This window comes from Akebia trifoliata, chromosome 13 (genome assembly GCF_017979445.1).
Source record: "Akebia trifoliata isolate Shusen 1 chromosome 13, ASM1797944v1, whole genome shotgun sequence".
NCBI lineage: Eukaryota > Viridiplantae > Streptophyta > Magnoliopsida > Ranunculales > Lardizabalaceae > Akebia > Akebia trifoliata.
Genome location: NC_141387.1, coordinates 4,086,242 through 4,114,165, shown reverse-complemented (window position 1 = coordinate 4,114,165; position 27,924 = coordinate 4,086,242). Strand labels below are relative to the sequence as shown.

The window sequence follows — 27,924 nt, the reverse complement described above, 5'->3', positions numbered from 1 at the left end:
AAATAAAAATGAAATAAAATCAAGTGTAAACAAGTCAAAATCCAATATATAAATTTATAATCGAACATAGAGAATCAAGAAACTGTAAGATAGAGAAAAATAATGTTATACATATCTGAATGAATTCTTGCTCCTTCAAATGGATGAATAAGAGACACTTAGATTTTACATAGTTCTTCGTCATAATTTCTCAAAAGAATTCTCTTAAGATCGGGAGAAAAATCTCAAGATTTGAATTTGTCTCTCCTCTCTTTAGAAGAGAAAATTATCTAAAATAATTTGAAACAAAATAAATCCTCCTCAAACAAGAGTCCCTCGCTTCTATTTTGTCCATATAATAATATCCCCAATCATCTTTTTCTCTTTTCTTCGAAAAAAAAAAAAAACCACATTTTTCCAGTATTGCTTGTGGGTATTATAAGAAAATGAAAAGCCCATTGGCCTAAGATGAGCCCAATCTCTTTAACTTAAGGCCTAAAAGATGCCTTATTTGTCTCAAGCCTGCTTGGTTGATACCAACTTGAAAATTCACTTGGCCCATTGAGATCCATTCTCTTTTTCAGGCCCAATAGAGGTCATGGTCGATTATCAAGCCCACAACATAACCCGACATTGAGCCCGTTTAATGGTCCATTGGAGATCACTTGATTATCAAATTGTTTCCAGATTAACATCCGTCTGGTTTCAATCTAGCCTAAACTAATCTTTGCCCATCTAAGTTGCGTGAAATGGTCCTCATCTTTAATATGCATGGACATATCATACAATTTTCTCAGACAATAAATAAGAGGAACCCTTCATCTCATCGACATGCAATTGACAATCAGGTTCGTCAACACATTGGTGGTGATATCCAACAAGTACAATCGATGATATTGATATTATGTGATCAATCATACTTTCCTCATTCAAAGGACTCGATTGAGAGAGGGTGTCAGAGAAATAGTTATGTTGTAACCTTTTAAGGTACATTGAGAACCACTGAATCATATTTAAGGATTAAATCAAGTGGCCAGGGTGGTGAATCAATTATCTCACTACTTGTAGTTGTCTTATCTATTTATCAAGTATCTACAAAAAATCAATGTGATTCGGTTAACTTCATTTCAAACACCATTGTTGTTTTAGTATTTCAACAATATTGAGAGTCTTTCACGCGTAAATTAAGTTTGAAAATAAAGAAAAAAGAGAGGGAGGATGTGGTTTGAGCAGGGGTGGAGCTAGTAAGGAGTTGGTGGGGGCAAATTGTCCCCAGAACTTTGAGTCATCCTTATATTTTCAATTAATTACATATCCCATTTGTTCCCACTCCCGCACCTCTCTCCCCATATGCCTCCACACCCTCACCTCCGTCCAATTTTTGCCCCCATAGAACTTTGAGACACCCCTATATTTTCAACTAATTACATGCCCCATTTGTCCTCATTCCCTCACTTCTCTCCCTATTTTCCCTTACACCCTCACCTACCTCCAATTTTTGCCCCCACAGAATTTTCAGACACCACTATATTTTAAACTAATTACATGCCCCATTTATCCCCACTCCCTCACCTCTTCAATTTTTTGTTGATGACATTGCCTCTTGACCGGAACTTTTCAAATATTAATTAGAAATGACCTAAATATCATTTTCTTCAACTTCTAACTAAAAAGCTCTTAATTTCTCCTTAAAACTATTCATCTTCACTAAACAACTAACCATAGTTTGCCCCCACTACAGGAAAATCCTGGCTCCACCCCTGTCTCTATCTTATTAATGTTTTATAAGCTTCATCATAATACTTTTTTAATTAGTTGGATGATTCGAATTGAACCACACATCCAAAAATGCATTCAATGTCTTGGATTATAAGTCACAAATCCGCTTATAGACAATTACATCACTTTCATTTTTCATTTTATTATTTTTGAAAATGCTAGATTCCAACTCCTCCATCAAACAAACAATTGAGATAAGAGGAATAATCAATATTGATCGCCTAGGAACCAATACAAATTTTTTTTTTCTAGGGGAACATTTTTCTTGAAAACCTATATCATCTCAACCATTTGTTTGATGGAGAGCCTCAACATGAGGCTAAACTTTTATTTAAAAATATGAATAACATGGCTCATTTGTTCCCACAGAACTTTAAGACACTCCTATATTTTAAACTAATTACATGCCCCATTTGTCCCCACTCCCTCACCTCTTCAATTTTTTGTTGATGACATTGCCTCTTGATTGGGTCTTCTCAAATATTAATTAGCAATGACCTAGATATCAATTTCTTCAACTTCTAACTTAAAACCTCTTAATTTCTCCTTAAGACCATTCATCTTCACTATGTCATAGTTTGCCCCCACTACAAGAAAATCCTGACTCGGCCCTTGGGTTTGAGGGAAAAAAAATCAAACCAAAAATAAAGAAAGGAGTTGTTTGGAAGTCTCCTCAATGTAACTTTGAAAACAAAAAAAAAGGGAAAGTTATTTAAAAAAATAACAATTTATTTATTAAAAGTTAATGATTTTTAATTTTTTTTAAAGGGTAACAAACCGGTTATTTTGAGGTTGCCAGTTTTACCCCTCCCAAAACAAGCCGTTGAAGAGCCTCTTTTCACTGTGTCAGTCAAACCGTCTGGTTCAAGGACATGTTTTCAATTTTTAAAAATAATCAAAACATCCGGTTTAAAGACGCGTTTTCAATTTTACGTATCCCAAAACATTCATTTGAGCAACATCTTTTCAATTTTTTATTTAACAAAAATGTAAAAGTTCAGGTCCAATGGTCACTAACGAACTCTTTCTGGGGAATTGACTGTCCATCAGGTCCAAAACATACCCTTGAACAACACGTTTTAAAGTTTTTATTTTCAAAATGTAAAGGTTCACGTCCATCGGTCCTAACGAGTTTTTGTTTTTTGTTTTTTAGGTTGTTGAAAACATTCACTTCTAATGCATGGTTGGGGTAAGCATGCAATGGCGGAGCCAGACATCAATTTTTTTGCTTCTTTAGACCTCACTACACATGTTGGTCATTATTTGAGATGAGCGCCCACCAATGTTTTCAATCTAACGACATGTGCTCCTTGGCATTATTCTCCCTTTGTTGACCCACAAAAAACAACAAAAATACCCTCATTTTCAACCTGTAACAAAAAAACAAGAATTTTTTTTCTTCCTAATACTAGTCATTTTAAAGCTTTTTAACTTTTATATTAAAATAGTTTTAATCTATTTAACCTCATATTCAATTCATCGTTTTGGAAAATGAACACCTTAGTCCCAGAACGAAATCTTAAAATTTTCTATAAAAAATCTCATACTCTTCAATTTCAAAAATCCTATCTTATTTTTAGATTTAAAACCTAAAGTATATTAACCGTAAGGTTGAAGACTAGGATGAATTTTTTCACTCAAGTTGTTGACATTCAATGAATCTGAGAAGATAAATCAAAGGCTTTCAATTTGAGGTTGAAGATGAGGGTGATGAGTTCATCTTGCATTAGTATATTAAGAAGATCGAAGTTAAGGGCACGTAGGCTTTGGTTAATATTTAAAATACTCTATATTTTTAAATTGATGACGTTTCCTGACTTGAGCTTGGTTTTCTCCCATAAGCTAACGAGAAATGATCTAAGTGCCCTTTTCTTCAACTTCTAACCTTAAATTTTCTCTCCAAAATCCATCATCTTCAACCTTACCATTAACTATTTTTTATTTACCTATTTTGAACTAAAGAAAATGTCAATTTCAAGCAATTGAAGTCTTTTATATATGATTGACACTGGCATGGAAATTATGGAATGAAGGCGAGGTGGTAGCACTAATTGATTTGACCTTATCTGAACAATGATTCACAGAATTTTTTTTGAAGTGTATTCATGTGGGACTATTGTGTGTGCAAGATTTTGCCAAAGACATACCGACTGTGTCAACCATAATTTCGATGCTTACTAGTGAAATTAGGAGCCTTCCCACCCCAAAGCAATCTCCATTTACTGAAAGACATATTGGTTCTGGTTCAGATTTATCTCTAGAGAGCCATAAAACATGTTCAATCAACAATGTCACTAGTACATTTTTTGAAGGTAGATAACGTGCATATTTTAAGTATTTCTTAATTTTATGTTGATGAGAAGTCATAGTCAACTCTTGAAAGCCAGTGTAGTAAGTATCTCCTTCATTGGTCATTTATTGTTATAGATCGAAAATTACATCTAAATCTTTGCTATTATTAGTATGTCATTCTTCGATTGTCACTCGCCATCACAAATTGTTGGTATGAATTATAATCACAATTGAAAAACTCAACCGAGTTAAAAAAATAATAATAATGATGTGAGGAAGGATATTGGATACTTTAAATTTTTGTTGAAATGGATGGTATTTAGAAAGAAAAAATTTACTAATTTAGTTATTAATTATCTTCCAAAAGATAGGGGGTACTTAATATTCTCCCTTTTCATATCGATTACTAACAATGTTACTACCAGAGTGGGATTTTAGAGACCGCACCGACACGATATATTCCCATTGGTCCACGTGTACTAAACGGCATCTCAAAATTACAAAAACTACCCACTTTATGCCTGTTCGGATGCCCTTCAATACAAATCGGCCAATGGGAAGGTGTGGTCTCATGCAGTCTCCAAAATTACACTCGTTTGACCAACACATCAGGGGCCAAAATTTTGACCATCTCTTCTGCATTTTTAATTGCATACCAAGAAAAAAGAAGAAGAAGGCTGATGTGTCTATGGTACTATCACAATGTGAAAAAAGCCCAAATTTGATGGCCGTTGGCCATCAAATTTCATAAAATACGACAAATCAAAAGGTCGAATTGGCGTCGAATTTTTCATTGTCAATTTTTTTTTTCGACAGGCCGAATCTGTCAAATTAATGAAGGAAGAGAGAAATTCAACAGCTCTAAGCTGTCAAATCTAGGAACATCAAGAATTTCAACGGTCCTAGACCGTCAAAATTCAATTTCTAAAATTTGTGGGCCTTCGCCCATCAATTTTTTCTGTAGAATTTTCTACTTTTCACATAGTGTACTTCCGTGCTTTGAAAAATGTAAAACGAATTTTCTCAATAATAAGATGGAGAATGAACAATGATGTCTTCTCCCTCTTTCTTGTCTACAATTACACCTTTGCTCCTTCTACCTTACTACTTTTCACATAGAGCAAATGTTTGAGAGAATTGAAATTGCATTCCTTTACTTTGGATGACCTCTTATTTATAAATTCTCCTTCTCTCATTCCATTGGAATTCTTTCCACATTCATCCTTATCCCTTTATTAGAAGTGTTGGAGAATTGTTATGTATTCAATCTGATTTCTTGATGATCTGTTAACGACCCGTTTCACCCGATTAATTGGTAATGTGTGGGGGTTTCCCACCTTTTCTCTGACCCGTTTGATCTGAAAATTTGGACCCATTTTGGTTTGGGTTTTGATCCAACCCATTGTCAATATATTTTTTTACCCTAAGTATATAAAGGGTATTTTAGGGTTCATTCTTAACGTGTAAGAGAGAGCCGCTAGAGAGAGATAGTGAAAAGGGGTGTAACAGGGGATTAGGGTTTTTGACGAACTTCGTAAAATCTTGTTGAAGATAGTGGATTGATCATCACTACCCGTGGACATATGCATCTTACCGAACCATGTAAATCATGTCTTCTGTTTTCTATTTTTTTCTATTTTCATTTGCATTCAATTTCTTGCTCGTTGTTCATTTTATTTATTGCACGCTTTCACACAACAAGAAGTAATATAATTTTTAATCATGATTACTTCAAAATATGGGTATTGAGTAGTTGTTTATACCATGTGGTGTCCTAATTATTCACACAAGTTTCAAACAAATGATTACTTATATGACGAATGAAGTTTACGTAGCAATTAAGTCGCTTGAAAGCACAGTATTGGCAGAGAACCTGGTTGTAAGGGACTAAGCATTTGTGACCATAAATATCAATATCAAAGTCAAAGTCAAGAATGATGAATTGAAAGTGATTTTAGTGGAGGAGCTTGGAAGGAAACGTATCAAGAACTTCAAGCACCTCAACTTGGATTTCTAAGTCAACTCTTTTTGTATTACCTACTAAATTCACTTTGACATTTACATTAGGAAACATAAAATATGACATATACATAGTATCAGTTAAATTGAATTATTGACTTCTAGCTATCCTAACGATTTCAATCACACCACAGCTATATTTCCTTCCCCATCATTTCATTCTCAAGAACAAGATATTTTGATGCAAATGGGTATTGGATACAGAAAAGTAAGTTTTTTTCTTTCATCTATATTGTTTACGTGCTTGTTAGTATCACGATCTTGCTTTGCGATAAACAATATATCATCAACCCAATCGGTCACAGATGGAGAAACATTAACGTCGGTAGGTGAAGTTTTTGAATTAGGCTTCTTTAGTCCTGGAAATTCTAGTAATCGTTACGTTGGAATATGGTACTTGAAAATCTCTGATCGAAAAGTAGTATGGGTCGCTAATAGAGAGAAACCGCTAAGTGATTTCTCTGGAGTTTTAACGATAAGTAGGGATGGAAATCTCGTGCTTTTGGATGGGAGAAAAAACACTATATGGTCCACAAATGTTACTTTTTCATCCATTAATTCAATAGCACAACTCTTAGATGATGGAAATCTTGTTTTAAATCCAAATAATTCACAGCAAAGGAATTACTTATGGGAGAGCTTCAATCACCCGACGGATACATTCTTGCAGAATATGAAGATCGGATTGAACACTAGAACAAAGGAAAAACGTTTCCTAACTTCATGGAAAAGTGACGATGATCCATCACCCGGAAATTTCATTTGCGGTATCGGTCATCCACAAATACCACAGGCTTTTGTTTGGAACGGATCGGCTCCATTTTGGAGAAGTGGGGAATGGAATGGGTCTATCCTAATTGGAGTGCCAACAATGAATTCAGCGTATCTTAATGGTTTTCACTACCTCCCTGATGATGAAGGCGGGCTATACTTTTCATTTTCGGTATACAACAACTCTTATGGTTTACTTTTCAATATTGGTTCTTCGGGAATTCTTAGGGAAATGAGTTGGTATGAAGGGGACAAGAAATTGACTGAAGATTGGAGGACACCTAAGGATCAATGTGATTTTTATGGTAAGTGTGGATCTTTCGGGACATGTAATGTGGTTAAATCACCGATGTGTAGGTGTCTGCAAGGATTTGAACCCAATTTTATTGAGGAATGGGGAAAGGGGAATTGGAGTGGAGGGTGTGTTAGAAGAACACAATTGCAGTGTGAGAAAAATAATACAAATTTAAATGAGGGGAAAGGAGATGAGTTTTTCAAGTTGGAAGGTCTTAAATTGCCAGATTTTTCGAATTACTTGAATGTTGATAATGAAACACAATGCCAAGATGAATGCTTGAGAAACTGCTCGTGTCTAGCATATGCAATTGTTGGAGGAATTAAGTGTATGGTTTGGGGCGGTGATCTGATCGATATTCGGGTGTTTCCCGTTGGTGGGGAGGTGCTTTTTCTTCGTCTTGCACACTCAGAATTTGGTAAGTTATCTATCACTCTCATGCTCCAACTTATTGTGTGTCAACGTTTACAAGAACCGAATCAGTGAAGAGTGCAACCTTCTTGAGGCCATGGTGTTGGATGGTCCTCTTGATTCCTACACCCAAATTTTCAGGACCATATAACTCTGTGAGCCAAAGAAGGATACACTCATCAAGGGAACACAATTCATAGTTAGAACTATGTATTAGCCCTATTTTCTATTTCTTCATTTCTGTTCTTGTTCTTGTTCATATTCTTATTCTTTTCTTTCTTCTCTTCTATCATTTTTTACTACAAGCATGAATATATTGGAGCATTTAAGAATAAATTTCAATGTGGAACAACAATTTTAAAAGACAGTTATAGTATTGATTTGATTTATATAATCTTTTTTCATAGTATTTAGTATTATACAGTAACCCTACGAAAGAGATGATTGTAGGCACCTAAATTTTGAGGAGGCTTTTACAAATTTTGTAAATAAAAAAATAATGAAGATATAAATAAGTCTTGCATTCAAATTGGGAGTCCATTAATCAGGACATGCATCATATGGTTTAGGTTTGAGTTTTCGTAGATAAAACCCATGATCCAACAAATCCAAGTGATCCATATTAAATATTGGGTCTTATACCCAAGCACTCCTCTAGAGATAAAGCAAAGTTCTTCAGAGATCCGGACTTCGACTAAAGAGAAGATTAAGCATAAAGCCCTTCTCCAAAAGTCAAGAAAATATTCTCAACCGATAAAGGGCGAACGAAGCTCGGAGAGAGGAAAATCTACAAAAGTCTCTACAGAAGATCAAGCACAAGCAAAGCCACCGTTCAAACAATTTTCTTAGTTGATAAAACGCGAAGTCCGGAGAAAAGAAAAGCTATATATGTCATTATTTTGGTACTTGAATGTTAATCAGAGGAAACACTGAGATCTGTATCTCCTCTTTCATCAAAAATCAATAAAATCATTTATGATCATATTTCATGAATCTCAAGGTATATATGTTGAAATTTATTGTTGACAAATTTCTGACATGCCCGATGGGATTATCCCAACCTCTCATCTTTTCAGTCAACTACAAAAGCATCAACCAAAGCATTGATGGTATCTTGCAACATCAACGCTATCACATCTACCGTTATTGAGAAAGGTAAGAAAATACTTTCTTCCTTGAATCTGCTTAGGTTATCAGTCGTGATCATCATGTAACATAAACAATGACAAAAACAAGTAGTTCCAAATTGATGGAGCGTCTCCAGCATTACTTCAAGAAACGTGCCACAAAAATGGGACTCACAACGAATGCATCGTGGGTGGACATTGTAGAAGATGACTTATCAGGTTTTGGATCTGATTCGAAGTCAAGCAAGGATTGTCTAGATTTCTATCGATCATTTCTTCTTCACAAACTCACACTTCTATCAGGGTAGTGATGACAGTTGGAGCGTTAACAAGGGAGGAACAAGTTGCTCAGATGGCAGACACCATCAACAAATTGACAAAGGCAATGGAAGAACCATTGTTAGTAGTTTAGAGCAGAAAGACAATGAAAATGAATCTAGTGCTGGACTCTCACATCCTCCAGGATTCACCCCTGAAGCATACACGATTCCACTCGAAAATGAACAACGAGAAAACTATTCTGGCTCACAGAAAGCTACACGAGACCCACCACATGGGTCTGTTGCTTCGCTTTCCATTCAACAACTGTAAGTGATGATCACTGACCACATTCGTGCTCACTATGGAGGCATGCCACAGTCTTCATTGGTCTATTCCAAACCCTACGTTGAACGCATCAAACAAATGCGTCTTCCAACAAGATATCAACTGCTAAAATTTCAACAGTTCGAGGAAAAAGACAATCCAAAACAACATATTTCCCACTTCATCGAAACTCGTAACAACGCTGGTACATTCTATGACTTCATGGTAAAATAATTCGTTCGTTCCCTCCGCAGCAATGCGTTTGATTGGTACATCGACTTGGAACCCAACTCAATAGACAGTTGGGATCAACTTAAAAGAGTATTCCTTAGCCATTTTTACAACACTAGAAAAATGGTGAGTTTAGTGAAGCTCGCTACCGTCAAACAAAGGAAGGATGAATCGATCATCGAGTATATCGAGAGTTGGAGAAATCTTTTCCTTAACTATATGGATCTACTCTCTCAATCTTATGCTATCGAGATATGTGTTTAAGGGATGCACTGACAACTCTTTTATATCCTGAAAGGAATTAAGTCACACACTTTTGAAGAGTTAGCTACTCGAACCCATGACATGGAACAGATTATAACTATACATCAAACTCCATGACCAAGCGAATCTTGAAGGTAGGAAAAGAAGGATGGCAAGTCCTTCAAAACTAAAGAAGTCTTGTCTACCACCACCAGAAAATTTGTCAAGATCACATGTAAGAGAAGAAAATATCAGCCAATAGTTGATTCAACATAAGAAAAAAGAAAAGTTTGGAAAACTCTTAAAGAGCTTGAGGCAAAGGAGTACCCTTTTCTTGATGCTACCATCTTAGGCATGTTCGAAGAGCTGCTGAAATTAAAACTCATTGAACTTCCAATGCCCAAACAACCTGAGGAAGCAAGTTGTGACAATGATCTAAAGTATTATCGTTATCATAGGTGATTAGTCACTTTGTTGAAAAATATTTCGTTTTTAAAGAGAAAATCATGGATTTAGCATGTCAAGGGAAAATTGAACTTGATTGTGTCGAAAATGTTGCTACTTTCAATATGACCTCTATCACATTTGGATCTTTTGGTCCAATACTCTTGTCAAGTTCATATGCAACACTCACTCCATTTTCCCCAAATCACAAAAGCTTTACTTCAACCACCACAGCTCATGTTTGTACATTTTGATGTTGAAAAGACCCATCCCATATTGGGAGCAAGGCCAAATCAAGGAAAGATCGTCACATTTCCTAAGTCACCCTAATAAGGATCTCATTCGGCTTCAAATGCAAAGTCGAGTATCTTGCAGTCTACTTTGATTGATGACAAAAGGTGGGACAGTCGTCACTCGTCGAGAAAGACGCTATACACATGTGTCGACTCTTCCAACTCCAAAGCAAAAGAGAAAAATAAGAACGTCAAAATCAAATATAGGGTCAAAGGAACGAAAGAGAGTAACAAAGAAGAAAGCTTTTCGAGTTCTACCTTTAAATCTCGAAGACATCCTTCAGCAACTTCCTCGTGTGCCGATTACTCTTATAGAATTCTTACTTATGAAGCTTTTGAAGGAAATCTACATGATTTCATGTCAACAAGTTGAAACGGAAGTGCTAGAAGATGATATTGATGATATGTCCAAATAACATCCTACTACTTCTAGTAATGGAGATTAGAGACTTGAGAAAGATAATATCACATCGAAAATAAAAGATTCACAGGTCGACTTGGATTTCTCTAATGAACTCCAAAAGGTTCAGCATACTTCAAAGCAAACCTCACCTAAATCAAAACAGGAAGTTCAACCCGACATAGATCCACAACAAGATGGTATGTGTATAGCCACGATTACCTTTACTGATGAAGATCTTCAATTGGGGTCGAGACCTCACAATAGGTCTTTTTATGTCATAGGTTATGTAAGGGAGAATAAAGTTTAAAGAATCCTCTTGGATTATGATTCTGCAGTCAACATCATGCTAATTCGTACCATGAAATAAGTTGGAATCTCATCAGATCAACTTACTCGCAGTAAGTTGATAATTCAAGGCTTCAACTTGGGTGGCTAGAGAGTTATCGGTATAATAAGAGTTAAGCTCTCAATCGCAGATTTGAAATCAACAACGCTCTTCTACGTGATTGATTGTAAAACTTCATATCACTTGTTTCTCGATCGACCATGGTTGCATGAAACTGTAGTAATACCATCCACATTACACCATTGCTTCAAGTATAACCAAGATGGTGTATAGAAATGTGTAGTAATCGAAGATCAATCGTTTGACAAGGCGAAAACATATTTTGTCGATGCAAAATTTTATTTTGGAGACGACATAATTCAATAAGCAATTTCAATTTCGGTACCTTCTTCTAGTAAGCAAAAACCTGACAAAGGAAAGCATACCATGAATGATGTCGAGAAGATTTCTTCTAGTCCTTAAATTCAGAACGAACAAGTACATGAATATGAACTAGAAATTCAACGGATCAAAGTGAGTCAATCAAAGGTGAATGCGTCATCCACAATTGTGTTGCCAACCCCAATGCTTCGTTATGTACCACAATCGCAATGGAAGCCCAGACAATCACCTTTCGAAGAGATTTCTTCAAAGACCAAGCCTTTTGTTTCTAAAATTAAATTGGAGACGTTGAAAAAAGAGCTAATCCTTCCGGTTATATTTCTTCAAAAATCTTACGTAGTAAGGACACTTGTGAAAAATATTGTCCCTACTACAAAAATCGTAAAGAACCATAAAAACAACATCGCAAAGGTAGAGTCCAAAAATTGGTTCAGTCTTAAGACTTCAAAGTTATCTAAGATTGTTGATTATGGGAAATGTGAGCATATGCGATTGGGTGAACAACCACCAACCGATCAAATTCATGGTTTAGTGACAACACAAGTCAAACTTGTTCGAGCTAGAGAGAGAGTCCCATTCACACGAATAGGGCTAGGATATACGTCAGAGGCTCCAATCAAAATTTCTAAGATGAAGACAGCTTCGTCACAACATACTACAATAGAAGTCATCGATGTGTCTATAAAAAAAACACTAGTTCGACGAACATTGGTTTTTGATCAAATTGGTGGTCACTTCTCGACCATGTCGATATTTGATCGATTGGATGCTTTAGATGATGAGCATGATGTACAAATTCATAAATTTCGTGTGTCTGCATTATCTAGACTTAGTTAGAATGTTAGAGTAAAATACGAAAAGAATCGCGATGTCGACTTAAGCAAAAAAATAAATATATTGAGCATAAAGATAGTAATGGTTTGCATATCACTATTCCGTCTAGCATGAAAAGATAAACAGCTTTAAAGGTCTCAATATTAGATGCATTAGTTGTGAAACGATACACCATCTCACAAACCAAACAAATGACAGCCGAGTTTCAACTATGGGAATAGAAAATTTTGAAAATGTTGTTTCTGTAAATCACATTACTATTAAGGAATTTCTTGAAGAAAATTGTACGTCGTCAGATGAAGAACTCGAAAATACTCCCTAGCACGAGCCTAAACTATTTGACAATGCTCATTGGTAGGAGTCAAAATTGTTTGACAATGTTCATTATTGTACGAACTTAAACTACATGATACTCTTAACCTGCATAAGTTAAAACTATGAACGGTCTAAAAAAAAGAGTTGAAAGAGCTCGCTAGATTGAAAACTCAAGAGGGCAATCTAAGCAAAACTTAGAGTATAACCCGTCTGAACTACATTATGGTTTGATCCCATTTTAGGTACGTAGGCAGCCTGTAAATTTACTTCAGGTTCAACCACATCAACAAAAAAAATTATATACCTGTATAAGGAAATAAGGGAATTTTATTAATTTCAAATGAAATAAATAATGTCATAATTTTCTAAGTCATATATAGTAAAAAAAAAATAAAAATAAATAAATAGCTTAATATAAAGAAGTAAGGTTCCAAAACTTCTTCTTCAAAGACTCCCTCTTTGCTTCGTAAGCAACTACTTCATCATCATCAAGTGCACTTCGTCTCAACAATAAGTAAAGCCCCCTTCTTCTCAAACTTGGGTATTAAGCGACTTTTCAGAAGTAGCGACTTGTGGTAGCAGTATGTGTAGTTGAAGGTGATGGAGTACCACTTAAACTTTGACGATGGCAAGAAGAAATCTCGTTCCCATCACTTTTTGAAAGGTCTTCAGTACCAACTAATTTCAAAATCCCTCTGCTAAGATGACTGACATTCCAAATATCTCCTATACCCAAGAAGGCAAATAGGTCTGCAAAATCTTCTGGGGCAAACAAATTGGCAACGAAGTATATATATCAGTTGATGATCCTACGAGAATAATTAGATCACAAAAAATTATGTATATATATAAGAAGCATAAAATTTCCAACAAAGAGAAAGTATGTAAAATTACATTTCCTAGAAAACACATCATTCTCAGCTTCAGTTTCTTGCCTACCCGAGGTTACACCCGTATCATTAAGCTCAGTTTGAACAACATGCTTCAAAGAATCCATAGGCATTGATTTACAAACAACCTTCTCTATATCTACCCCAAGAATGTTGGTCTGCTTCATTTGAATAGCTGTTGCAATGAACGGTATTTTTTTGAAATGCAATTTCAATATAGGTTCCGTAATGACCTTTTGCATTTCATTAATAAGCGTATGCTATATTTTTCTTTTTTGAAAAGGTTTTTACGTGACAAGCAAAGTATGACGCGTCTCATGATCTTCAACTTCTTTCCTTTCATCTAAATTAAAGTTCAGAACTAAAACGTTATTCTTAAGAAGACGAAAATCAAGGGCATCTAAATGAGGCACTACGTTTTGAACCCACCAATTTCTATAACTCTTATTAAATTACTGACTCATGTCTTGCACTTTCGGAGGAATAAAAAAGTTGACTCGACTCTTGGTCTAGGTCAAAGAGGATCACAAACTATGTAACTCTATCACGTACATGAATCTTGTGAAAAAAATTGGAGTTCTAGGGATACGTTGACAAAAGTCTTGTTGATGAGCAAACTTGTGAGGACTATACATTTCCACCTCGCAAACATAACCACATCAAAACACGACAAATCTAGGATGATAGCTTATCATGAAGCTTGAATCTTAAAAATGTCATCACCATTATCAGTTTGTATCATTTTATGACCTTTTGGCGATCAAACATCCTCAAGATGCCATTTAAAATCATTAGAATTCATGATAATAATTAAATCCCTCGCATCCTTAATACTATCTTCCCAACAAAAGTACGAGTTGGAAATACTAGCTGTGCGAACTAAATACGAAGGTTCAAAGTCAACATCAAAGTCACCAAATACTCTTCGAGAAAAATGAAATCCAACCCACCCAAAAAAATAATAAAGGGGATAATAATTCGTGGAAGCACCTACAACTATCTGTGTTTTCATACCCCAATAGGTCTGAGTTAAACCTTTGTACAAACAACACAAAAGTGGAGGTACCAAGCTGAATATAGTACCTCGAGCCATCAGTACTGCTACCTTGAAAGTGCCTGGATGAAGAACATCACCATCCTCGTAAGGGAGAACAAAGCGATACAACCACAATGAGAGATATGTAACTATCATAGCTTCATCTTCAACATTCTGATTCACAGGAAAATTGAGTCTAATAAATGGATTTTCGCCCTTTTTACAATTTTCCTTAACCAAAGTAACTCGAAAAAAAAGGTCTTCGTAATTGTGTTCTAGGATGCTAGCGGTCATTACAATCAAAGAAGAATGATTTTGTCATTCCTTATACTCCACCATCAGACGAAGATTAGAAATTCATTCAATTTTTGTGTATCAGAAATCAAGCCACTTACTATGGCTAACACAGTCACTCCCCTTTCAAAAATCAGTAAAACATATGCCTTGAACAAATACTAACAAGAAAGAAGAAGTCTTGAAACATCGTTGCAACCCATGAGTTTATTGAAATTGAGTACCACTTCTTCTTATATTCACCCGTGATAGAAAGCCCAAAAATCTTCTGCATTTGCTATAAAGAAATGTCAACTTCCCCACGACCCATCACAAAAAGTGTTGGTCTCGAGAGATCAAAACTCATATAAAATCAGATACATGCTATTAGGACGACTATACTCCTTACTAGCTGCAAATATAGCTTCACCAAGGGAAGTTGCTGACTTTCTGCTCTACAGTTTATGACTCATATCCGAGTTCTAGTATAAAAAAATCATTAAGATATCGAATGTTGCCTCGAGGTTCAATATTAGAATCCCATCCAATGGAAAGTTGCATGATTTTCTAGCGCTACAACAGCTTGTGGACAATTACGAGTTTGATCATGATGTGGAGGATGACATAAAGGTAGTTGACGCTCCGTATCAATCTCATCTCCATGGAGTACGTCAGATGTTGAAGGATATTCAGTTAAAGCTGTCATGTCAAGTAATGTGTCCCTTTCTTTATCCTGTTGAAAGCGCCCTCGATCCGCGGGGTGCGCAGATCCGCTTTTGACCCTTGAGGTTTGGGAGTCGCCACCTAGTTATTGTGGTCTAGGAACCAAACTGACTCTAAAATGGATAAAAACTAATCTACTACAGAAAATCCGAATCCGGGGATCATGTTACGGGGTTGGAAGGTATTAGGCACCAACCCCGTCCGGCCAATGCCGGTCTCTACTTATCCCAAATACATCTACATTGCTAATGACAAACCTAGATTAAAAAAATAATAAAAAAAAACTTACCTTCGATCTACAAAAGTGCTATTTCCTCAGATCTGGTGAGAATGGCTCTTTGTACCGTATTCCTTACTTCGTTCTATCTCCGGATCTGATTTCTGATCTCCGAGATAAGGTATCTCCTTCTTGGATCTGGGTGCTTCGAATTTGTTGTAGATTTTTGGGATCTTTTTGAGAGGTTTTTGGATGTTTTTGAGGCTAAAATCGGAGTATGGGTGTTAGGGAAGGAGTTGGGGCTCCAAAATTAGGGTTTTGGGGAGGCTATGGAGGCTTCTTTACTTAGTTTTCCTAGGGTTTTTTCTTTGATATGAAAATAGGGTGTGGAGGCTCCTATTTATAAAGTTTTTTAAGAGAATTAGGGTTTCATTAGGGTTTCTTTTAGGGTTTCAATTAGGGTTTAGACTTTGGTCTCATGAGATGGACTTAGTCTTTAGGGTTTTAATTTAGGGTTTTGACTTTTAGTCTTATGAAATTGACTTGATTAGTTTAGATTAGGTTTTTGATTTAGGGTTTTGACTTTTAGTCTTATGAGATTGACTTGATTAGTGTTTTGATTTAGGGTTTTGACTTTAGTCTTATGATATTGACTTTAATACTTTGACTTTAGTCTTTCTTGGTTGATTTTAATGTTTTGACTTTAGCCTTACTTGACTTTAGTTTTACCTGATTGACCTTAATGTTTCTTTTTACATTTTTTAATGATTTATTTATTAATTTCGAAAATTTTAATTATTAAAGTTGTAAAATTATCGTTTTGCCCTCGGAGAGGATTTTTTACGTTTTAAGTCGTTTTTCAATGTTTCAGGATGTTTTGGAATCAGTTTTTTGTAAGGAATTCAATGGGAATGTTGGTTTTTTTCATTTATGAAATTTCGTGTGTGAAATGATAGTGAATTTTATGAGGGGTATTTTCGTAATTTTGTCAAATTTTGTGAAAATTGGTGAAATGATTTATTTGGTTTCGATTTGTTGTTTTATGTGTTTGAATGGGTTTTCCTAAGCGTAATGTAGGCTCTAGGTTTGTTTTGATGTTAGGGGTATTTTGGTAATTTGATCATTTTTAGTGATTTTTATCGTGAAGCTTCTTTTTGGTCTGCAAGATGATGATTTCTATGTTTCTAGGGTCGTATTTTCCTAGCGTAGCGTGGTTTCTAAGTTTTGTCAATTCGCGATACCTCATCCGAATTTCTAAAATATATCTGGTAACAAAATAAAGCATTGGAATAGACATCCATCATTGGAAACTTTTGCGATCGAGTTGACGAGTTGATTAATCAGGCGGATGCAAAAATGGGGTGTCTACACCTGTGCCTTCGAAGGATCGGTCATCGGTGTGTGTATGATAAGTTTCAACTCCACAAATGAAATGTTTCCTCCTCTCGAAGGACCAACTATCATAACATGGGAAAAAAATCATTTTCCCTTCTAAGAAGGATATGTAGGGTCATTTACCCAATCTTCACGCGATAAGCTCAGTTTGAAACTATTCTTATTCCTTGAACCTTTGGAAAAAGTATCTCTAGCCATCTTTACGACATTAAAAAAAAAAAGAATAAACACACTTATTCAAAAATATCATGTATCACTAAGTACTAGTATCATATTGACTAAAAATATATAATAGTATGAATAAAAAAAGCCAACATGCTTAATAATGTTCTAATGCTAGAGATTGGCCAATTGGCATGTATAAATATTTCATTGCATGGTTCTTCTAGCCAGTTGATGTTTTCAGTCAGTTGACGTTGTCTACACTTGAGCACTATTGATGAATAATTATTTTAGAGATTGGTCAACTGGAATGTACAAATACTTCGTCGCATGGTTCTTCTAGCCAATTGACGTTATCCACTTTTGAGCATTACTGATGAATAGTAGCTTTAGAGATTGATCAATCGGCATGAATAAATATTTCGTCACATGATTTTTCTGGCCAGTTGACGTTATCTACTCTTGAATACTACTGACGAACAGTTGCTTTAGAGATTGACCAACCGACATGAACAAATACTTCGTCACATAATTTTCTAACCAGTTGACGTTATCCACTCCTAAGTACTACTAATGAACAGTTGCTTTAGAGATTAGCCAATTGACTATACAAATATTTCGTTGCATGGTCCTTTCGCTTGTACAAATCTTGCGTCACATGATTTTTCTAGCCAGTTGACGTTGTCCACTCCTAAGCACTACTTATGACAGTTGCTTTAGAGATTTATCAATCGACTATACAAATATTCGTCGCATAGTCCATCTGTGTGTACAAATCTTGCGTCATGTGATTCTTCTAACCAGTTGACGTTGTCCACTTCTAAGCAATACTGATGAACAGTCGTATTAGAGATTGGTCAATCTGCTGTACAAATATTTCGTCACATCGTTCTTCTACGTGTACAAATCTTGCGTCACGTGATTCTTCTAAGTAGTTGACATTGTCCACTCCTAAGTACTACTGATGAACAATTGCTTTAGAGATTGGCCTATCGACTATACAAATATTTTGTCGCATTGTTCTTCTACGTGTACAATCTTTTGTCTCGTGATTCTTCTAGCCAGTTGACGTTGTCTACTCTTAAGAACTATTGATGGACAGTTGCTTTAAAGATTGCCAATCAGCTATACAAATATTTCATCGCATGGTCCTTCTACTTGTACAAATCTTGCGTCCTATAATTCTTCTAGCCAATTGATGTTGTCCACTCCTAAGCACTACTGATGAACTGTTGCTTTAGAGATTAATCAACCGGCTTTATAAATATTTCGTCGCATGGTCCTTCTGTGTGTATAAATTTTGTGTCCCGTAATTCTTCTAGCCAATTAACCTTTTTTAGTCAGTTGACGTTGTCCACTCTTAAGTACTACTGATGAATAGTTGAAATTGTACAAATGTTTCGTCGCATGGGTCTTCTACGTGTACAGTTCTCATCACGCAATACTTTTGACAAGTTCCTGATTTGTAATTCTTGTTACAACTCATCATAAGAAAAAAAAGAAAAAATATGCGAAGATGATAAAGTTCCAAAAAAAAAATATGAGAGGAATGATTAAGGTCCATACTTTTCTATAGTTTCGAAGTTGTAGCCGAGCTGCTATCAGTTCAAAAGAATCAGATCTTTATATCAATACTATTGATAGTGTTAGATCTATAAGAAAAAGAGAAGTATAAATAAATTTCAATATTAGCTCATTCACAAGTTTTGAACCATGGAAAAGCAAAATCTAATCAGGGGAAGATACAAAACACATATGACAGTATCAAATCTTTATATCAATGTTATTGATAGTCTTATATCAATATCAAAGATGATTTGTTTGAGTGACGTGGGTCATACAAGCACGTGTGTTTGTGAGTGCAAGGCGTAACCCCTGTTTTGTTTTAAAAAAAATATATATACGTGATGCATGTGAGAAAGTGGTGTGACAGAAGAATTTAAAAAAAATCGATTTATGTGAAGCAGGACAGAAGAAAGAACCAAGAGAGAAGAAAAGAAAAAGAAAAAAAATGTCATATACATATGATGCTGCTGCAAAGGAAGAATTAAAAAATATATATATTGAAATTTGAAGAAAAGATTTAGATAGAAAAAGAGTGTCCATGTGTTCATCGAAGTGTGTGGGGGACAACAAAAATTAAAAAAAGAATAAAAAGAAAAGAGAAAAGAAAGGATCAGTGAGTGTGCGTATATCACGTATGTGGTGGTGTGTATAGGTGTGGAGCAATCCTTGTTTTATGTAAAAAAAAAAAAAAGGGAAGAGAAGAGAAAAGAAAAGGAGAGAGTAGTTTACTTGTGTGCATCTATGTATGTTGGGGACAGTCCCTGTTCCCCTTAAAGAGAGAGAGAGAGAGAGAGAACAGAGGAATACTGGTAAGTGGCTGCAATTAGAACGTGAGTGGATACACATGTTGTGAAGATCGCTCCAAAAAAAATGCGTAACAAAAGAGGGAGGGAGAATGGAATAAATAAGCAAAAGAAAAAGTGGAATTGGAGAAGGAGTAGGAAAGAAGAGATGGAAGAGGAGTGGGACTCTCAACGGTGCAGAGACGTAAGGAAGAAGAAAAACAGAGACGTGAAAAAAAAAATTCGAAAAAAAAGAAGAAATTGTAAGCTATGCTTACTAACTTAGTAAGATTCAAATCTTACTTAGGCCATTGAGCTCAACTTATGGCCCAATACATCTAAAGCCCAAATCATTGCCCACATTGAAAATGGTTGAGAGGAGTACGTACCTGTTTGTGCTACCTGGAATGGTAAAGAAAAATCAATACAGAAAAGAGGTTTGTAAGTTTTGTTCTTTAAAAATTAATAACTCAAGGGCTTAGATTGCATACTTCTCATGTACGTGGCACACCTAACCTTAGAGGTTAAGTAATTGGGAACAAATAACATTTTAATGGGCTTATCCAAATCTAAACCCAATTCTTATATGGCACGTACCTAGTGCCAAAGCAATTTTCTAAGCCAAATTTATTGTGGGCCCTAACCTTCTAAGCCTAAGGTCCAAACTCCAAACTATTTGTTTCAATGGGATTCCATCATCATGCCTTACCAAAATCCATTTTATTTTGGTAATGTTTAATAATAAAAAAATCATCTTTATCAAAACATGGTGCTCTTGTGAACAGAATCAAGGATACATAGTCGTTAGCTATGCATCCTTGAAGGGGCATTTGTAGACACCTAACTTTTGAGGAGGCTTTTATGAATGTTGTAAATAAAAAAATAATGAAAATATAAATGAGCCTCACATTCAAATTGGGGGTCTATTAATCGGGACAGGTCTCATATGGTTTGGGTTTGGATTTTCACAGATAAAACCCATGATCCTACAAATTCAATTGATCCATATTAAATATTAGGCCTTATACTCAAATAAATGAGTTTGACCCAAAAATAATCCGTAGAAACCTTAAAATTGGATTTAGACAAATTTAACCTTTAAACAAATCAATTAAACTTCTTTAAGTTATGGTACAATTGGAAAGTCAATTTATCTTTAAGTCTATAAATACAAGAGCCTCTCTCATTGAGAATGGATTTGGATCACTTTCTCTAGAAAGACAAAAGCTCTCCCTTTAGAGAAGAAGAAGCTCTCAAGTACTCTTTTAGAGACAAAATAAAATTCTTCAGAGATTCAGACTCCGACTAAAGAGAAGATTAAATATAAAGTCTTTTTCTAGAAACCAAGAAAATATTCTCAACAGATAAAGTGTGAAGCCCGTAGAGAAGAAAATCTACAGAATCCTCTAAAGAAGATAAAGCACAAACAAAGCCACCGTCCAGGCAACTTTCTCAGTCAATAAAGCGTGAAGTTCAAAAAAAAAAAATGTTGCATACGTCACTATTTTGTACTTGACTGTTAATCAGAGGAAACACTGAGATTATATCTCTTTTTTCATCAAAAATTAATAAATCATTTGTGATAATATCTTACGAATCTCGAGGTAAATCTGTCGAAATTTATTCTCGACAATGACGAAAGTACAAAATATGATAAATCTAAATAGGGATTCTTACCCAGTAAATGACAATCTTTTATAGTAAAGGTCAATATTTTCCTTGAACCAAAACCTAAACTCTTTTATATAAAACTCATACAAGTCGTGCTAGAGTAACATTGAAATATTTACGTCGATTCTCATATTACTATTATGGAGGTGCACATATAGCCTTTTCCTCGTATCTTTATGAAAATCATCTATGATTTCGTACATACATCCACGTTAGCAATGTGAGAAGTGATGTCAATTTTAATGTTACCTCAACATTTTCCAATTCATATTGACTTGATCCTTAAAGAATCCCTATTGGTGCCACTACCAAATGTCAAACTCAAGGATCATTAATCAATGGTACACTAGGTAAGTTTGAAGGGAAGACCACCCACATTTCTAAGGTCATAATTTTTAAAAATCAAGTAATTTTATTAGGGACATTCTATTGCACACCAAATATATTAACGAGTTACTATTAACACCCCAACTTTTACTTATTACACTCCAATTTTTTAAATTATTTATCACACCCTAATTAAAGATTAAAACTCATAATTCAAACATTACAAAAGTTTGGTCCAAGTTATTACCTCAACATTGCAAAGCATTATTACACATTCAACCAACTTCAACAGTTTTTTTACGATTAAGATTAGGCTCATATAAAATCCTAAATCTAACAAATAGAAATCTAAACAAAAAAAGAGAAAGAGTTTCTATTGGTCGCCCAAGTTTTACTTATTTTTAGTAATTCACATTTGCTTAATTTGGTTGTAATAAGTAAAAGTTCCAGTGCTAATAGTAGCTCTCTTCATCTTGACTTTTTCTAATATTTCTAGTGAGTTTGTTAGGCCTCACTTTCTCCTTTTAGGCTTCCTCTGAATCAAATAAAATTTTAAGTTTGTGATTTTTGGACTATAATACTCTTCATTTATTTATTTAATGACTTAAATACCCCAATACATTTTGGTCAGTTTTTTAAATTTAGTTTCTTTGAAATTTCCTTTTTTGTTCTTCCATAGTATTGTTACATCTAGTTTTATGTTTGGATTGAGAGAAGTGGAGAGAAGAGAAACTCATTAAGAGAAGAGAAGAGAAGAGAAATTCAATTTCTCTCGACCATGTTTGGATTGACAAGAGAGAACTTGGGACAACTTTGGAAATTTAAAATATCTTAAAAGAAATCTAGGGGTAGAGTTGGAATTATAAAATATTTTAAAAAGTTTTCTCTTCTTCTCTCCACTTTTGGAGAAAGAAAACTCAGCTTTTGTTTTTTTAACTTTCCTCTTCCCTCAAATTATTTTCTCTTCCCTCCTCACTTAACAAACCAAAAAAGAGAAATGGAGAGAAACTTATTTACTTTCTTTTCTCTTCTCTCCGTTTCTCTCAATCCAAACATAATGTTTGAATTTTCTTTTTGATAAGTAACATTTATTCATGAATCAAAGCTAGGATATCGAGATGATCAACCTTGCAGGACCTTACAAGAGAAGCTACTCTCGAGAAATACGATGAATCCCATCCCAGTTGAAAAAAAAAAAATCCTCGAAAAATAGCCCCCTAAGTTCCTTATAAACTTTGTACCAACAAAACAAAAGACCCAAAATATACAATCATATCTGTGCCATCCATTTGTTTCCCCTCAAAAATGCGTCTATTCCCCTCCAGCCACAACCCCCAACATATTGCGAAAGGTGTAATGCTCAACAACAGTCTCCTCGTGCCTCTAAAAGGATACCCAATCGATATCCAACATGCGAAGAGGTCCTTTATCATTTTTAGTAGACAAGTTAGGATTCCATACAACTTAAAGAAATGTGCCCAAATACCATGAGAAAATTTGCAATGAAGTAGAATATGATCTAAGGATTCTCCATTATCCATGCATAGGACACAACGTTTGAATTGTCTTTCCCAAAAGTCCATCTTGCTATTATTTTAATTAAAAAGAAAACCTGATAGTAAAGATTGATTGATTAATCAATTGTTCACATTCTCTTTAAAGACTGAAGTCCTTGAGTTCTTTAAAAAAGTATTATATAAAGATGTGGTAATCATCTTTGATTATCCAAATAGAAATTTCTACGTTTGGCTAGTTCTAGTCTTTTTTCCTTCAAATACAAAATATTATTAGATTTAGTGATTTACATTATAAAATATAATCAGTTTAATTGAATTATTATTGACTTCTAGTGATTGAAACAATTTCAATCACACCATAATTATATTTCCTTCCTCATCAATTCATTCTCAAGAAGAAGATATTTTGATGCAAATGGGTATTGAAAATAGAGAAGTAAGTTTTCTTCTTTCATCTATATTGTTTGTATACTTGTTTGTTTCGCGATTTTGCTTTGGGATAAACATTATATCATTGACCCAATCGATCAAAGTTGGAGAAACATTAACGTCGGTAGGTGAAGTTTTTGAATTAGGCTTCTTTAGTCCTGGAAATTCTAGTAATCGTTACGTTGGAATGTGATACTTGAAAATCTCTGACTGAAAAGTAGTATGGGTCGCTAATAGAGAGAAACCGTTAAGTGATTCCTCTGGAGTTGTAGCAATTAGTAGGGACGGAAATGTAATGCCTTTGGATGGGAGACAAAAACTATATGGTCGACAAAAGTTACTGTTTCATCCAATAATTCAATAGCACAACTCTTAGATGATGGAAATCTTGTTTTAAATACAAATAATTCACAACAAAGCAATTACTTATGCCAGAGCTTCAATCACCCGACGGATACATTCTTGCAGAATATGAAGATCGGATTGATCACTAAAACAAACAAAACAAATTTCCTAACTTCATGGAAAAGCGACAATGATCCATCACCCAGAAATTTCATTTTCGGTGTTGGGTCATTCACAAATACCGCAGGCTTTTGTTTGGAACGGATCAGTTCCATATTGGAGAAGTGGGGAATGGAATGGGTCTACCCTAGTTGGAGTGCCAGCAATGAATTCAATTTATCTTAATGGTTTTCAGTACCTCCCCGATAATCAAGCCGGGGTATATTTTGTCATTTTCGATGTACAACACTCAGGTTTTGTTTCTCACTATGGGTTCTTCGGGAATTCTTAAGCAGATGAGTTGGAATGAAGGGGTCAAGAAATGGACTGAAGATTGGAGGACACCTGAGGATCAATGTGATTTTTATGGTAGGTGTGGACCTTTCAGGACATGTACTGTGGTTAAGTCACCGATGTGTAGGCGTCTCCAAGGATTTGAAGCCAATTTTATTGAGGAATGGGGTAAGGGGAATTGGATTGGAGGGTGTGTTAGAAGAACACAATTGCAGTGTGAGAAAAATAATACAAATTTAAATGAGGGGAATAGATGAGTTTTTCAAGTTGGAAGGTTTTAAATTGCCAGATTTTTCGAATTACTTGAATGTTCACAATGAAACACAATGCCAAGATGAGTGCTTGAGAAATTGTCCGTGTCTAGCATATGCGTTTGTTGCAGGAATTGATTGTATGGTTTGGGGAGGTGATCTGATCGATATTCGGGAGTTTCCCGTTTGTGGAGAGAATCTTTTCCTTCATCTTGCGCACTCAGAATTTGGTAAGTTAATATATCCCTGTCATGAAGAGTTCACATCGCACATGTTCCAACAGATTGGGTGCCAAAGTTGACAAGAATGGAATCATTGAAGAGTACACCCTTCTGGAGGCCATGGTGTTGGATGGTCCTCTCTATTTCTGCACTCAAACCTTCAGGACCATATAACGCTGTGAGCGAAAGGAGGATGCATTCATCAAGGGAACACTATTCATAGTTAGAACTATGTATTAATCCCATTTACTATTTCTTCATCTCTCTTCTTGTTCAATATCTTATTATTTATTTACTATTCTGTTTCATTCTGTTTTCAACTAGTCCCACCTTAAAATTTTATTTTGGATTCTTTGGGGACTCTGAGACAAATTTGTTCCGAGATGTTATGGGTCGAAGTAAGGTTTTTTTTTTTTCTTTTTTGGTCAATCTTAAGAAAGTTGTAGAAACATTTTGTCCACTTCGCTTACTAATTATTTTTTATACAGGTGGAAAGAAACATAAGACATACATCATTGTACTCATAACCATTGCTGGATTAATAATTGTGAGCGCCTTAGCATTCATTTTATATTGGTTGAAGGCAAAACGAAGAGGTTAGTGTTTCGTGACTCTGTTAGTGAGTCTAGTGAAGTTCCTAAATCATAACTTCATTTGTTTGAGATTATCAAATTTTCAATGCTCATTTTCTAATTCAGGGAAAAAGAAAGAATTGCTAGAGATTACTGATTCAGGTAAAATTATAGAGTCTCCACAGGCAATTGTGTTGGAAGGTCATGCAAAGGGAAGCGAAAACACAGAACTACCATTATTTGACTTTGGGACTATAAAAATCGCTACAAACAACTTTGTGAATAAACTTGGGGAGGGGGGATTTGGTCCGGTTTATAAGGTAATCTTTAATTTATTAAAATGTAGGAAATGGATCGGTATGAATATGAAGAATTAATTCCTTCCATGAATGTGTTTTTTTCAGGGTACGCTACGAGATGGACAAGAGATAGCAGTGAAAAGACTATCGAGAAGCTCCGGACAAGGCATTCAAGAGTTCAAGAATGAACTTAAGTTGATATCTAAACTCCAACATAGGAACCTTGTTAGGCTCCTCGGCTTCTGCATTGATGGGGAGGAGAAGATTTTAGTCTATGAGTACATGCCTCATAAAAGTTTGGATGCCCTTCTCTTTGGTTAGTATACCCAAATACTCTCTTAAAGATATATATTGAAATAGTTCAAAATGCATATTTTGACTAATTAAACCAAGAGTCTAGAACACAAACCTATTGATGTTACTTTTATCACGATATCATTTAATTTATACTTGTAAAACATACCTACATTTGGACATCATATTGTAATTGGTATGTGTCTCAGATCCAACAAGACGAGTGTTGCTAGATTGGGGTAAACGCTTCAACATTGTTGATGGTATCGCTCGGGGGCTTCTTTATCTTCATCGTGATTCTCGGCTAAGAGTGATTCATCGAGATTTGAAGGCCAGTAACATTCTTTTGGATGAGGATATGAACCCTAAAATTTCAGACTTTGGCACGGCTAGGATATTTGGAGGGAAGCAAACACTAGCAAATACGAATAGAGTTGTTGGAACATAGTAAGTTTCATTTCATAAATAAAACCAGTTTTCACAATGTGAAAAAAGCCCAATTGGCATAGAATTTTTCACAATGTGAAAAAAACCTGTTTTCATAGTAAGTTTCATAAAATTCGACAGACCAAGTGGTCAAATTGGCGTCCAAGTTTTCATTGTCAATTTTTTTTTTTTTTCGATGGGCCGAAACTGTCAAATTAACGAAGGATGAGAGAAATTTGACAGCTCTAAGCCGTTGAATCTGGGAACATCAAGAATTTCGATGGTCCTAGACAGTCAAAATTCAGTTTCTAATATTCGTGGGTGTTGGCCAGTCAAATTTTTATGCCGAATTTTCCAGTTTGCACGTAGTGTTTATTTTTCCTCCTTACCTTAATAATTTGATTAATTATAACTTGTTTACGAACGACTGCAGTGGCTATATGTCCCCAGAGTATGCCATGGAAGGTACATTTTCTGAGAAATCTGACGTCTTTAGCTTGGAGTCTTGCTATTAGAGATTGTGAGCAGTAAGAGGAATACAAGCTTCTATCAGCATGAACAATCTTTAAACCTTTTAGGATATGTAAGCATATTTCAATTTATTCTATTTTATATAATTTACAATCTTATTGTTTCTTATAATTTTCAAGTTGCAATACTTGTAATTCTTTTCAGGCATGGAGATTGTGGAATGAAGACAAGGTATGTGAGTTGATGGATCCATCATTGGTTGACTCATATTCTCCATTAGAATTGATGAGATGCATTCATGTGGGACTACTTTGTGTGCAAGAACATGCAATTGATAGGCCAAACATGTCTACAATAGTTTTCATGCTTGGCAGTGAGACAACCCTTCCAACACCAAAGCAACCTGCATTTACTTTCAAGAGAATACATGTGGGCTCTGATGTAAGTCGTATCTCGATAAATACTGTTACGATAACGTCAGTTGGAGGGCGATAACTTGGTGGTGCTCTTGACTTCCATGATTACCTAGTTTTCTTGACATAAGCAGCTGTAATTTTATAGTGTTCTCATGCCATTTTCTGTGTACAGAGCACACTAAACTTTGAATAAGAGAAACCTAATTTTGTTCCATCCAACAGTTCCTTAAAAATCTAGTCGGATTAAGCTAAATCATCCTAACTTGGTAATTTCATGGTGTTCACCCTATAAATCTATTATTTTCTTGATTTAGATCCACTCTTAATCGGTCAATATGAGGTTTGTGATCGACCTCTATATCTTCGAGAGGATAACTCGTTCATCATGAAAATCCTTTTTACAATGATATTTCAAATCAAATGAAAATATTCAATATATT

At 35.1% G+C, this 27,924-nt stretch overlaps 1 pseudogene across 1 annotated transcript; it reads left to right on the top strand.

The window, feature by feature from the left end:
• The first annotated feature begins 6,185 nt into the window (after positions 1-6,185).
• On the top strand, positions 6,186-27,698 carry LOC147387402 (G-type lectin S-receptor-like serine/threonine-protein kinase B120; annotated as a pseudogene). The gene is made up of 7 exons (XR_015171200.1): positions 6,186-7,553; positions 25,495-25,602; positions 25,705-25,898; positions 25,983-26,193; positions 26,381-26,618; positions 27,031-27,180; positions 27,273-27,698. The product of XR_015171200.1 is annotated as a G-type lectin S-receptor-like serine/threonine-protein kinase B120 (transcript).
• The last annotated feature ends 226 nt before the right edge of the window (positions 27,699-27,924 follow it).